Here is a 15,380-nt window from a genome sequence, read left to right as displayed (position 1 = left end):
TTATATGACTTGTATATATGGAAAAATACAAGGAACAAATTACCATACGTTCAAGTTCCAATTCTTTACTGACAACTAAGATAACCGAAATTTTGTTCAAATATTTCCATATATATCTGTTCAATTCAAAAGTTAGCATACATCTTATTACTTCTTTTTAATTTAATCTTTCATATCCAACACCAATGTTGGTGGTTTAAATAAATAGTCTATATAAACATCAACAAAAATATAGTAGCTTAAAACCTAAAGGTAAACACATTCACTTTTTAAAATTTAAATGCCAGTTATGTAGACACACTACAATATTACATGGTAAAAGCTATCATAAACAGCTCTTTGATGTGTTTACAACTTGTCTTTTTCTACACATTTAATGATTTAATGTATTTGGTATACACTTTTTGACATTTCAATAATGGACTTAATGTTTATTATGCTGATTTTACTATCTTGATTCCATAATTCAAATCATGATTTATGACACTGTATAAAGACTTTGTGAACTTTTACACAATATGATTTCATAGGTACCTCAATGATAACTTATTGAACTTTTAAATGATTTAACAGATTAAATAAATCTAAGGAATGATTTTACAGATCAAAGACATCCACTAAGAAATCAAGTACCAGTACATAAAAGAAATGTACTGACATCACATCTAATATATGGATACTGCCAGCCATAACATTTAAACATGGCCTCTTAAGTATGACTGAAGACAGTACATTGAATATTACTGAAACAAAAACCCAGAACATTCTTATAACAAATATCCTAGACTATATCATGTATCCGGGTGCAATTCTCATCTTTCATTTTTAGCGTTCCACTGAACCTGTAATTCAGTGGTTGTCCTTTGTTGCTGTATATCATATTTGTTTTTTGTTTATGGGTTTGTACATAAATCATGTAACATGTAAAATAGGGAAGCTGTAAACCTTGATGACATAGTCTGAGTCACCTTGTTCTTAAATGTAAAAGGGTTTTTATTTTAGGAAGCGTGCCAAAACTTGACAAATGCACTGAACTACAGTCAACTCCTTCTAAGACTTCTATTAGTTCTAAGGCATGATGACTGCTGTTTATATGAATTGACATCTGTAATTCCCATAAAGATAGGTTTTAATTTCTCTCCAAACAAATTCAGTCAATTTTGTCAATAAATGGAAAGAAAATCGAACAAAGGAAAGAGAAAAAGAGTGTCTCAGCAAATATTGTCAAGGCCATGTATGTAGCTTACATAACACTAAATGAAAGAACTTATGGAACAAATGAAAAAAACAAGCCAGCATCCTATTTGCATCAGATGTCAGCAGTTTGATACTTTAAACTGCCCTCCAAGTAAAATAGTGCACTTGTTTAAATTTCTTACAAGTTGAACTGTTTTCATGGCTAGGACACTGAAAGAGGTAGGATAAATTTCACATCAGTGCCATTTTCTAACAGATTTTCAATCTTTTCTAAATTTCACAGTATCATAGATTCAAAAGTGTATTTGAATGTTTTAAAAGTATATTGGTGTATTTGTGAACAGGCTTACCAAAATTATAAATGCCTATTATAAGATGGGTCAAAATTGCAATTTTGACAGATTTTGACAAATTTTGAGTATTCATTCAATAAACGTTTAATAACATCCTTAACCAAAATAAAATTCTATGGGTTTAGTAAAGCTATAAATTGTTTAGTCAACTATGAATCAATATATTTTGGTTAGAGATGTCTTTAGATCATGTAGATGTAACATTTTACAAAAACATGTGAACTCTGATATATTTTATCTTCAACAGCAATATTATATGTAGCGCAGAATATTTTTATTCTTTAGAAATAAGTCAATTTTTTTTTTATAATTTGTGTGAGAATATATACATGTGCAGCCTCTTTTTATTTATTTAGCATTTTCAGATTCCGACCCTGTGAGTGAAACTTATGCAGGGGAAATTTGTCCTATCCATTTGCAAAAAAGGTCAAGGAAAATGAACCTGATGAAACCATACCGAACTTTTTTTGTGAACTTATTTGTAAACTGAGTAATACAAAGTAGTTACTTTTAATACATCCTTGTTCTTTGTTCTATGGTGGATAGATGTCTTACTGGTAATCATACCACATCTCATTATTTTTATCACGTAATTTAGCTTTCATGCAATCCTGGTAATTTTACTATACAGATAAAAACACACATGGAGTATATAATGAGGGATAATAAATACTGAGTAATTGCTTGTACTTATCTAAATAATTTTAGATTTTTTAAAATAAATTTCATATGGAATGTTATTATAAATATAAGATTTGGGATGATTACCAATGATAAAACTTAAATAGAACAAAGGACATTTAAGCTGTGAACAATTACAGGGTACTGTATTGCCTTCAAAAATGAGCAAAACACACACTGTTTAGAAAGCTTTAAAAGGTCCATTATAACAAAATGTGAAATAATTCACAGATTTCAAAAGAGAAAACCAACAGCCTAATTTACACTTCCACAATGAAGATTAAACAAGACCAATACCGGGTCTGGACCCAAGTCGCTTCATGAAATTGATAACAGATCGAGTTTCATTGGAGCCAGGAAAACTTATTTAACAAACATAAAGTAATTCCCAGTTTCCTAAAAGCAAAGAAAAGATTGATGAAAACTGTCTGTGAATAAAGAGTGTTGCTAATCAAATTTCAAACTATCAGCAAACAGGAAGTGGCTACACAGCAGATGTTAAAATTGCATACAAGCTACAACTCAATATTTTCAAGCTGCAGACCAAATATATTCACTTTTGGACATATGGATGGATGAACAAAATGATAAACGGAGTCAAGTGGTTACTATACCGGCTTTCGCTGTTTGGGACACTGATAACAAATATAACAGACAGTAACAAACAACAATTTTCTATTGATTATAAGAACTATTTTGAGTAGCAATTGCTTTCACAAGAAATGAGCATTTGTTTTCCTGTTTAATAATCTCATGAACATTAATTCAACCACCTTAAATAAACAGTCATTTAAATAAAATACATTTACAAACTTATAATAGACCACGAATGTATATAAAAATCAGTTTCAAGATAATGGTTTCTGTCAGAGCCTTGGCAGTTAGATGCTAAAACTGATGATTCAGGGCAAAGCATATATATTATCCAATTTTTTTTTTTAAACTTTTATGATTTTGCATAGAGCCTTTGGTATTTTAGATGTGATTAAAGTCAACAACAACATTTTTATTACATTTCTTATAGTTTCAAATAATTATACATCTGATGTCAACATGGTCAATGAATGTGTACCAGAAAACAAATACATTATCTTAAAATACTAGTATCTGGTATTTAGTCACGTAAGAATAAACCTTTCTTTCCAATATGATCTCAGTTTCAAGCCCACCCTTCCTTCACAATTTCTTCAGCCTTACCTTCACCTTAAATGTATACATGCTCTATCTAAGCTTCCACAAAATGATTTACCCTAAATTCAGTAACATATTTCTCAATTACTTGTAACAAAGGTTTAAGTACATCCTATATGTTCATATCATACACAATGACAAATAATACAGAGTCTGTGTTATAATTAGTCAACTGTTACTTTAATTATTTGCAGCATGACAGATTTAATGATTCAACATTGTATATCACTTAATAATCATTAATAATGCCCTCAGAATGAAATTATGTAACATCCATTATAAAATACTTAAAATTAATGATGAAACTGCTGAAATAATGCTGTTCTGTATTCATCTTCATAAATAATCAACTAAAAGAATTTTTATCACTAAAAGAATTTTTATCCCAAAACTTTCAACATTTCCATCACTTATAATATAATGCTAACTATTTTGGGATAAATGCTATAGATTCTTCCTAAAGTGTAAAAGTTATGTAAGTTTATCTAGTGTTTCAATTATTCATATAAATATGTTTTTGTTACAACAATAAAACTTAATTTTCTTACCAGGCGTCCAGATAGTACAGAAAATTCCAATCTAAACTCTTAAATTACCAATAAGATAAAAAAAGAAAAACAATCTCTCATATGCACATTCTTCTTTGTGTATTCAGCAATACAATACTATGCACAATCTGATTGATAAATAATCCTGATCTTCATAGAAGCTATATTTGTAAGATATATGTCTCCTGATAAAACTAAAATTATATGAAATTGAAGAACAGCTAACAGATGAGCATAGCTCCAACAGAAATAGAAAGAGCTGATAACATCAGTAAATGTACATTTGTTTAATCCAATGTTTACCATCATATCAAGGACTTAACAAGCAATTAACACTATTCTGACAAATGTGAAATGAAAAATCCAGAGGGTTCTAATATATAAGTCCATGTCCAGGGACAGCTTGTAATTAATTTCTTAAATGCAATACTGCCCTCTTATCTTGAATTTAATGAACATCAAATAGTCTTCCCTCAGTCAATGCATTATTTGTTTTACCTACAGGAAACTTTCCAACTGTAATCTGTTGAGGAACCCAATGATCTATATGATTATAAAACTAAAGAAAAATTCAACCACAATTGTCTAGACTGACAAAGTGACCCTGAACATTTTTTATAGAAATTGAAAACATCTGAATTACACTTTCAAAAGTAAGTTTGGTTATTGGTTTTATTTATTTAAATAATGTGTGTCTTTATACAAATTGTTTTGTTGCTTTAAGCATACTATTAGATTAAGCTTAAAGATAAAAAAAAGATGCAAAACTAGATTATTGCAAAGTTTTAATTAATAAAAGGAAATAATGCGACCAGGTGAGAATCGCAATAATAAAACACTCATTCTGATAGTTGATATGTATACATGCAGATATTCCTTAAATCACAATAATTAATCTCGTATTTTTGTCCATTCTTCAAAAATCGCAATAATAAATGCATGTAAAAACTTCTGAATTTCAGTAGATATATTAATTGCATGTATATAAATAGGCTATTACACATGTATACAAGCATACTCAAAATTAAGGATCTAATTTCAATACAGACTTAGGACTATATTTTCAGTGCACTATACTTCCTCTTTGGCTTTTAAAGAATGTCATTTAAACTAACATTAACCTTAAATATATAAATGGCACCTGTGTCTTTAAAGAAACCTACATGACTTAGCAGCTTAATATGTGCATATATTTTCAAGTATATTAAACATATAAAGAAGAAAGTTTTAATAAATTGTAAAATTTAATTAATGTTACTTATTTGCCAGAACATTCATATAATAACATTTAACTAACCTTGACTTTCAGTGTTAAGATTCTCTACATATCACTTCAAGGTTGAAAAGATCTTAATCATCACAACTGCTAAAAATAAATTTACCCACTTCTAACTTTACAGATATTTACATGTAATTTTTTTTTGTAACAAATGACACTTGGTTTTACTGGTAATTTTGAATACACTTTACTAGCCATAATGCTACAACAGACCATGGAAGTAATATTGTAAATATTACTTCCATGAACAGACCATCTTGAGGTAATGACATCCCCTACTCTCTGTTTAGGATTTAAATACTGCTCATTTTGAATACATTTTACTAGCCATAATACTACACTAAAGACCATCTTGAGGTAATAACATCCCCTGCTCTCTCTGTTGAGGACATAAAATTTCACAAAAATAACAATTTTCCCCTATATGTATATTCAACGTTTAATATTACAGAGAAAAATATTTGTTCAACATGGTTAATTTTCCCCTTTGTTCTGTTAGCAATTTTGTAAGTACCAGTAAATGCTATTTAGAAGGAATAGTTTGGAAAGGAAAACGGTTCCATGGAAGATGTTTTCGCCAAAGCTAATGGGTGGTGATGAATGTCAGATGAGGCATACAAAGTAATGTTAATAGCTTACTCTCTTCTGTTTTAGGCAAAATGAGCAAGACATGAAAAAAAAAATCTGAGAAAGTATGTACTATGTCCTTTTAAAAATAATCAGAAGACAAATATTCATGAAATTTCAAAATTGAAATATAAATGGCCATTTACAAAATGTTTAACTGTATCATTCAATTAATTACCTGTGTACAATAACTCACTCATAAAAGTATTACTAAAGATTTAAATTATGTCATACCCTACTAAAGTGTGGCTAAAGTTATCCAATGTTTAAAATCCAGCTTAAACGTGTCCCGTAAGACATGTTTTGTACATATTGACTTTGGAAGGCTTTCAATAAAGTGATAATTCTTCCCCGAATATCAACAAGAGAAACTATACTACAATGACATTTACACATAAGGGTTGATATAAAGTACAGCATAGCTTCCCTGCTACAGTTACCGTAAAATCTTTGTTTTCAAAAGAGTGCCGGTGAAAAATAACATCCTGTTTGCCAAATTAAAATACTATCTTTAGATATTCAATTTGAGACCCTATAACAATTTTTTAGTTATTTATTTACATAGTGTGTACTGAGAACTGACATATATAATTCTAGTGCCTTTAAAAAGTACAAAACATCATATGCATGAAATAAATTCAACACTGGACATATACAGTTTGTGTGTGATCTCACTTTCAATTCTTCATTTACAGAAACAGACATTAACTAGTTTTGAGGTCAACAGAAGTAAATCTAACACTAGCCATAAGGAATCATTCATGCCCAAATTTATTCAAAATGACAAGTTCAATTATTCATTCATTATTTCAATAATACAAAAATCAGTTCATTCATTAATCTATTCCCAAAATCATTTTCCCCGAAAATTATATCATGTCTATTACATTTGTAGAAGCAAAAGTAAAGATTAGCAGAGAATTATTTCTTTGTTATTTCAGTAGGTGTTTTGGTCAAATGATAGCATTTTTATTAAAGTGGTCACCTGGATTAAGCTGTTTACCCTAAACAGTTTTGATGATGATGAGGATGAATGACTGCTTAATGTCCAGCGGCAAATCAATATGCATATTCAGGACGAGAACACCTTAATGTAATATGAATATTAACCTTGCTTTGTACTAGACCGTCATGCTGAGCCGGATTTTAACGTGCAAGTTCACAAGGTAACAGTCCGCAGGAAGACATGTCACCTTATCCGGACACATTATTCTGACTTCGAGCTGAATAGTCTTTGCTCTTACTCCTTAATGCCACGTGCTTAGCAGAGAAGCAGCAAATACCAATTTTAAAGTCTTTTTGGACCCTGCCAGGGTTAGAACCCATGACCTACCTCACTCGAGCAAACACGCTACCACAAGACCACTGAGGCAGTTAAACAGTTTTGAACAGTTCTATCCATAACCAGTTTTTGACATTTCTTCCTTCAACATGTTGATAGTTCTACTCTATAACAGATTCTGACAACCACAGCACAGTTCTTAAACAGCTTAGAAAATACCTAGATGACAGATTATTCGGACAGTTTTTAAAGAGAGGTTATAACTGATCTAAACAGATACCCAACCTAACATGTTTTTTTTTAAATTGAACACCTGAAAAAAGAGTGAAACTGATAACGTTTGTATTACTGGTGGAGAAATCTTGTGTACAAGTGTTATAAGTGAGGCACATTCCACACATTATGTAGTAAATATAAAAATACCAGTAGAGTATACCCAAACATTTCAATTTCTATAACATATCAGCTTGAATTATTATAAACAATTGGTCTTCTCAGCCATGTAGAGAGATATAGTCAGACCATAGGTGTCATGTTTTCCAATGCCTGCCTAAAGGCTCAGTAGAACTGTATCTACTAGACTTTATTCAAAACTTAGCCTGATTTCACTGTACATACAATATTACAAAATGCATATATACAAAGTAGCATATATCTTTAAAGCTGTCAATAGGTAGACATTATATAAGACGTTTTTATCAGTTAACAGGGGTCACTAAAGACTTACTGAAGTATTAAATCTAACCATTTAAATCATTCATAAATTTTATACAGTGAAAAACTTGGGTGTGATCTACATGTAAAGATTTTGATTATTTAATATGTACACAGGATCAAATTATCAACTTTTCTTCCATTTCCCTTCCTAAGTTTTCAGGTCATTAGCGATACAGTTTAATAGTTTAAAATTATTCTCAAAATCTAATAAGGTGTTACATGAACTGTATATTAGAGAAGGAAGTTGTAGGACTTCAAACAAGTCAAAGTACACAGTTAATTGATACATTTTATAGCAACAGGTGTGAATTTGAAAACTTAAAAAAAGAAAATACAACAAAACAATAGCAAAGTATGAACAGTAAACTAACAAACCTTGAGTTGTATGACAAGTAAATAGTAGTTCCTGTTTTCTCTAAAGGTCAGAATCCTTGTAGATAACCACAAATCAAGATTATGGAATATTTCATAAGATAGTACACATGTTCTTGTATTTTAAAGAAACCTAAACTTACAAATAATGAAAAATACACAATTATTCCTGGTAAAGTTTTAGGTCATAATACAAAATAAAAATAAATGAGATCTTCTATAATGACTTGTTTTACTTTTCATCCAAAAAAAAACCAAGAAAGCATACAGGCTAGACTTGCTACAATTCCTTTTATTTCTTTCTAAACATTTTTGTGGGGCCCAACCCTTCCCCTTACCCGAGACAGTTACTAATTTATATGTTTACTGAAACTGCCATGTCAGATACTGAATGCCTCAGTTTACTGATTATCCTCTGAAGGTGTCAATATAATGACAATATCTTTGTTATAGTAGTAAAATTGTTTAAGGGGTGAAATTGGAAAAAAAATGAGGAGGGGACATGTAGCAGCAACAAAACAGTAAAACATGTAACATTTTATGTACAATTTCACCAGTCATTCTAGACAGCATTATTTGTACTTTTTAAATTTTCTTACATATACAATTATCACAGTATTTCACTATTAAATCTGTTCATTTGGACTCTGTTGAACATTTGTCTCATTGGAAATCATACCACATCTCCTGATTTTATAAGTATTACACGACATGTATGTAAATCCCCTGCAAAAAAAGAGTGAACATTCTACTATGCCTGTCCTCTTTGGTTTTATTATCTCTAAAGAAGATGTGAATGGCAATCAAGGTTTAAAGACAGAAATACATTGTACATGCACAGGTAAAAATAATTTGACATATAAATGAATGAAAAATATATATACATACAAATGTATTGTACTATATATAGTAAATTCAATATAGATCATTATCCATTTATGGGCACACCTGTCCTGTAACATAATTTTCCTAAATTATAGAATTCTGATGCCATTTGCTATTTTTCAGACAATCTTACCTTCATAAGATGCAGCCTGTAATTCCCAACTTCAAAAGAATGTCAGAAAACGATCTCCGGTAAATAACGAACACACAAACAATCAGACTAGATAAAAGGCAAAGTTAGATCCATCACCTTGTTGCTACTTGGCAACTGAAATATTACCTGTATATTTTATCATTAGTACAAATCACCTGATGATGCTTAACGAGTTGTTGATTTCATACAGATTTTTACTCCATCTATATGAAATGCTACTTTGGAGATTGTGACAGAATAACTGATATGTTTCATTTACAAATTAGACCACTGTTGATTTCAAAGTAATTTAAACTATTTTTATCAGATTTATAGAAATCTCTGCAAACTTTACTAACCTGAGTTACAGACATGAAGTTTGGAATGCAAGTGATCTTCAAAATATACATATTTACAAATCTTCTAAGTTGTAAAAACATTTGATCTATACTTTTGATAATACATTTTGACTGCTTGCTGTTACAAGGGGAAGACAGCAACCAAATAACACAAATAAACAAAAAAAAACCATCTTCAGGTCAAAATATTTACTGTTTTCAATGATGAATTACATACATGTATAAAAAAAAATAATTCAATATAGACCAAGGCCATTTGAGTAGAGTGTTTGTATCAGAGATCAACTGCCTAAAACTCTTTGTTACATATCCAAGGAGTTTGCTTATTTCTCAATTAAGAAAAAGCAGAAATATCCCCTTGGGTAAAGAACATGATCAGAAACAGGATTAAGAAAAACATATGAATAAATGGAATGTGGGGTTTACATCAATAATACAACAACAAGTGACACAAATAACCAAAAGATATCAAAAGATCATTGATATTTACAAGAGATACTTACCACCTGCAAGGAAACCTCAATTCGTCAAATTGATTGGAGACTCAACGTGAATAAACAAAATATTGAATGTTCTAATGAAACCAAAACTTAGAATGATGATTATTACTGTAATTCATACATAATACATAACATACACTTTCCAATAAATCATAAATTGAGACTTGATGATGCTAGGCTGAGTGCAACATGATATGCTGACTATCAGGTTAAATATATATCTAACAAGGGAATTCCAACACAGAATTTTGCATGATATAAATCCTACCATATACATGTATGTACAATTAAGTGTTCTTGTTGCCAAAATGCTGAAATATTTAATCGAGAGAAATCTTAAGTAAATGATCCGTTTAAACTTGAGATGAAAATAAAAATTCTACTTGAAAATTTTTAGTGCAACTTGCTGCACATGTCCAATTACCTCTTATAAACTATACACATGTTAGAGCTACCACAAATCCTACTGACAAATCTATTCAGAGATTTACATTTAGTGTAGAAACAGTAATACGATTAAGAGTTTGCAAAATCTATCAGCAGATCTAAACTGAAAGTTCTTGTCAAGAAGAAACTAATGAAAAAGATCCAAATCAACTTGGAAAAACACGAAAAAATGCTGCATATACATGTACAAACATGAATGTATCTAGATTACGTGGTATTTGTCAATTTTTTTGTATTCTTTAAAATAAACTTTGGTACAGCATGAAATCACAGTATTTAACTCTTAGATTCGAGGTTTTACATACTTGCATAAGCCATGATATTGGACCCCTTCAAAGATTTAGACACCATATATAGACTAGGCAAAAAATGCTTTCAAATACATACATATCAAAAAAACTAAAAACTCTAAAGAGCCTGTGTCGCTCAGCTAGGTATATGTCCATCTTCAACAATCAACACTCTCCAACATTGTCATGATTGGGGACTAAAATAAAATTCATGACACAAATCTTTTTTGTTGGTCTTCTATTGCTGATAGTAGTTTCTGTTTACAGTTTCTATCAATATTCTTTAGTTTTTACCCAAAACAAAAAGTGAGAAAAAAATTGTCATTTAAGGGCAATTACTACTGAGTCTACTAATGATTTCAGCAAAATTTGACCTGTTAGTAGATCTTGTCTTGCTGATCATTTTTGCTATTTAAAATGTCTATCTATATATTATAATTTTCAAGATAACAAGAAATGAATGTAACAGGATGCTGTTACGAAGTCTCCCAAACGAAGCTCCCATAATTCATAATTCCCAGGGTCGCCTGACATTGGGCAACTTCCAGTGAAAATTGGTTTGGTCCAGTAAAGTTATATGCATTAGTGATGCCTGGGGACTAACCTTGTATATCATTCAAATCATCTTGGCATGACAAACCAGAATATATATGGTTTAGGGGTGGGGATCTCAACCATTTACAAGATATTAGAACATTGGGGGTGGGGGGGGGGGGGGGGGGGGGGGTGGGGGACCCCTGGGGACTGACCGTATACGTCATTCAAATGTTCGAGACATGACAAATAGGAATATATATGGTTTAGGGGTGGGGATCTCAACCATTTACAAGATATTAGAACTTTCTCAAATGGCAGGGGGTGGGGGTGACCCCTGGGGACTAACCCTGTATATCATTTGATGTGCTTTATCATGACAAACCAGAATATATATGGTTTAGGGGTGGGGATCTCGACCATTTACAAGATATTAGAACTTTCTCAAATGGCAGGGGGTCGGGATGACCCCTGGGGACTAACCCTGTATATCATTCAAACCATCTTAGCATGACAAACCAGAAAATATATGGTTTAGGGGTGGGGATCTTGACCACTAAGAAGATATAAGAACTTTCTCAAATGGCAGGGGGTGGGGGTGACCCCTGGGGACTAACCCTGTATTTCATTTGAAGTGCTTTATCATGACAAACCAGAATATATATGGTTTAGGGGTGGGGATCTCGACCATTTACAAGATATTAGAACTTTCTCAAATGGCAGGGGGTCGGGATGACCCCTGGGGACTAACCCTGTTTATAGTTCAAACCATCTTAGCATGACAAACCAGAATATATATGGTTTAGGGGTGGGGATCTTGACCACTTACAAGATATTAGAACTTTCTTAAATGGCAGGGGGTGGGGGTGACCCTGGGGGCTAACCCTGTATTTCATATGATGTGCTTTATCATGACAAACCAGAATATATATGGTTTAGGGGTGGGGATCTCGACCATTTACAAGATATGAGAACTTTCTCAAATGGCAGGGGGTCGGGATGACCCCTGGGGACTAACCCTGTATATCATTCAAACCATCTTAGCATGACAAACCAGAATATATATGGTTTAGGGGTGGGGATCTTGACCACTTACAAGATATTAGAACTTTCTTAATGGCAGGGGGTGGGGGTGACCCCTGGGGACTAACCCTATATTTCATATGATGTGCTTTATCATGAAAAACCAGAATATATATGGTTTAGGGGTGGGGATCTCGACCATTTACAAGATATTAGAACTTTCTCAAATGGCAGGGGGTCGGGATAACCCCTGGGGACTAACCCTGTATATCATTCAAACCATCTTAGCATGACAAACCAGAATATATATGGTTTAGGGGTGGGGATCTTGACCACTTAGAAGATATTAGAACTTTCTTAAATGGCAGGGGGTGGGGGTGACCCCTGGGGACTAACCCTGTATTTCATTTGATGTGCTTTGTCATGACAAACCAGAATATATATGGTTTAGGGGTGGGGATCTCGACCATTTACAAGATATTAGAACTTTCTCAAATGGCAGGGGGTCGGGGTGACCCCTGGGGACTAACCCTGAATATCATTCAAACCATCTTAGCATAACAAACCAAAATATATATGGTTTAGGGGTGGGGATCTTGACCACTTACAAGGTATTAGAACTTTCTTAAATGGCAGGGGGTGGGGGTGACCCCTGGGGACTAACCCTGTATTTCATTTAATGGGCTTTATCATTTAGAACATTTTCAATTAAAAAGATTGTGTCTATCACAAACGGTTTTCAAATTATAATCATTTGAAAATTTTAAAAAATAAAATCCCATAGGGTTCTATAGTAAAACCCTCTTTTCTTTTTGCCCCTCAAAGTACCCCTTTATAAACCCAATTGCACAAACAAAACCCTGATTGCACCACTAGACATGTTAGTCTAACATATTGTGAAACCCTAAGTTAATCTGACAAGCGGTTTTGGAGAACGGGTGCGGACAAGTTCAAATTTAAAAGCGGCGGAAGAAGAAGAAGAAGAAGAAGAAGAAGAAGAAGAAGAAGAAGAAGAATAATAATAATAATAAGAACTGAGCAAAAACAATAAGTCTTCCCAAACTTCGTTTGGGAGACTTAATAAAGGGTAGGCAAAAACACTATAAATTGGTATAAATGGTCATTAAAGGGCAATTACTCCAATAAGGAGTTGTCTGATGATTTCAGCCATGTTCACTTTTTGTAGATCTTGTCTTGCTGATCATTTTTTCTTTTCAAAGTTTCCCTCTAACTATTATATTTTTCAAGATAATAGGCAAACATGAAAAAAAAATAGTAATGTTAAGTCATTTAAGGGCAGTAACTCCTGTAAGAAGATTAAGACGTCTGACAGTTTTCGCATAAATACACAACTATGTAGATTTCAACATTCAAAACATTTCTGCCCCTGTCAGAATTTGTCTACCTATAATGGTTTTCAAGATAATAGACAAAACCTTCAGTTTACCCTTCTGTTCTATTTTTAGCCATGTCAGCCATGTTGGTCGACAGGCAGGGTCATTGGACAAACAAGATACCTCAATGATGAATGCATAATTATAGCTAAGTTTGGTTCCAATTGGCCCAGTAGCTATAGTTTCAGCAGAGAAGACTTGTGTAAAAGTAAACAGATGACACAAGACGCCAAATAATGGGAAAAGCTCACACTGGCCCTTATGGCCAGGTGAGCTAAAATTGGTGTCATCGTATGTTGCTATGACGTGTGAAATTTTCACTGCATTACATACTGGACAGGATAAAGATTTATTCATGTCAAGTTTTTCTTTATTTGAAACAAAGATAAATTCTGTTCATTTTTTTTTTTGAAAAATGCCAATTTAATAACAAAGACTATAATTTAAGAGGAAAACAATGGTGTTATTACCCCTTAAATGCAGTGATGCAAAACCGAAAAAACAATTTATAAACAAGAGGCTGCTAAGAGCCTGAATCTCTCACCTGGAAATTTTTGTGTAGATCTTGCATCATTTTGCTGTTTTATGTATCTTAATGCATGTTTGAACATGCCATTTAAAGTTTCTCACTAGATCTATCACCTAGTTTCTGCAAAATTTGGTAAAAATCATCTTTTAAGGGCAATAACTTACTATGCTGAACATTTTTACTGTTGAATTTTCTCTCTATCCATCATACATGTCATATATAGCTTTTGCAAAAATAAAATGAAAAAATTAAAAATTGTCTTTCAAGGGTAATACTTCTATAAGGGTTTCATTTGCAATTTCCGTCATTTGACTTATTTGTAGGTCGTACTTTGCTGAACATTTTTGCTATTCAAAGGGTCTGTCTATCTACATGTATCATAGTTTCTGAAAAAAATTTAAAATTCAATAAAAGTAAGGGCAATAACTCCTGTAAAGGATCAATTGACAAAGGAGTAGGGCCCGGTAAGACCCCTTTTTGGCCCCAAAATATAGCATTTTTACAAATTTGTTAAAATGTAAACTTTTAGCTTTTTATTGGAAAGAAGAATACTTCTGTTCCAAAAATATGGGCTGATTTTGACAGTACAATGCACATGCATCAGGTAATAGAATCATAATTCATGCAATATTACTGAAATCTTCACAATTTTAGCATTTGTGCTAATTTTAAGGCAGTTTTTGTCTAAAATGGAAGTGGCTGCTTTTGTGTTCAGTCTTAATATTTAAATATATGTTGCATTTGATGATAATACATAACATATCTAAAGGTTGAGACTGAACACGAATGCGGCCACTTTCATTTTAGACAAAAACCCTCTGAAAAGTGACGTTTTATGGCATATTTGATAGATTTTTCATATTTAAGCCTCCATTTGAGCGTCTTTAATGACCAAATCAGTCCAAATCTTTTACATACACTAATTGAATTGACTGAAGTAGACACTTATGTGTTTAAAAAATGTCTAAAATCTTTCATTAGATGTACTTGGAATATTATGCCAAAACAAGCGCTTACCGGACATTCTCCTTTGATCCTT

The 15,380-nt window shown here is 32.1% G+C and overlaps 1 protein-coding gene across 4 annotated transcripts in view; it reads right to left on the bottom strand.

The window, feature by feature from the left end:
* Positions 1-15,380, bottom strand: part of LOC127730361 (unconventional myosin-Ia-like) — a 102,499-nt gene that overhangs the window by 79,855 nt on the left and 7,264 nt on the right. For 2 of the 4 annotated variants that reach the window (XM_052238731.1, XM_052238734.1), the window contains exon 1: positions 5,268-5,356. The exons of 1 other annotated variant lie outside the window; for it this stretch is intronic. The gene's annotated coding sequence lies outside the window, so the exon portion shown is untranslated. Of the gene's footprint in view, positions 1-3,428; positions 3,454-5,267; positions 5,357-15,380 lie in introns of those variants that run through there. One more of the 4 variants, XM_052238733.1, reaches the window with a different exon arrangement.

Source organism: Mytilus californianus, unplaced genomic scaffold (genome assembly GCF_021869535.1).
Source record: "Mytilus californianus isolate M0D057914Y unplaced genomic scaffold, xbMytCali1.0.p SCAF_2, whole genome shotgun sequence".
NCBI lineage: Eukaryota > Metazoa > Mollusca > Bivalvia > Mytilida > Mytilidae > Mytilus > Mytilus californianus.
Note: the sequence above shows the minus strand (reverse complement) of the source record. Positions and strands in the feature narration are given on the sequence as shown.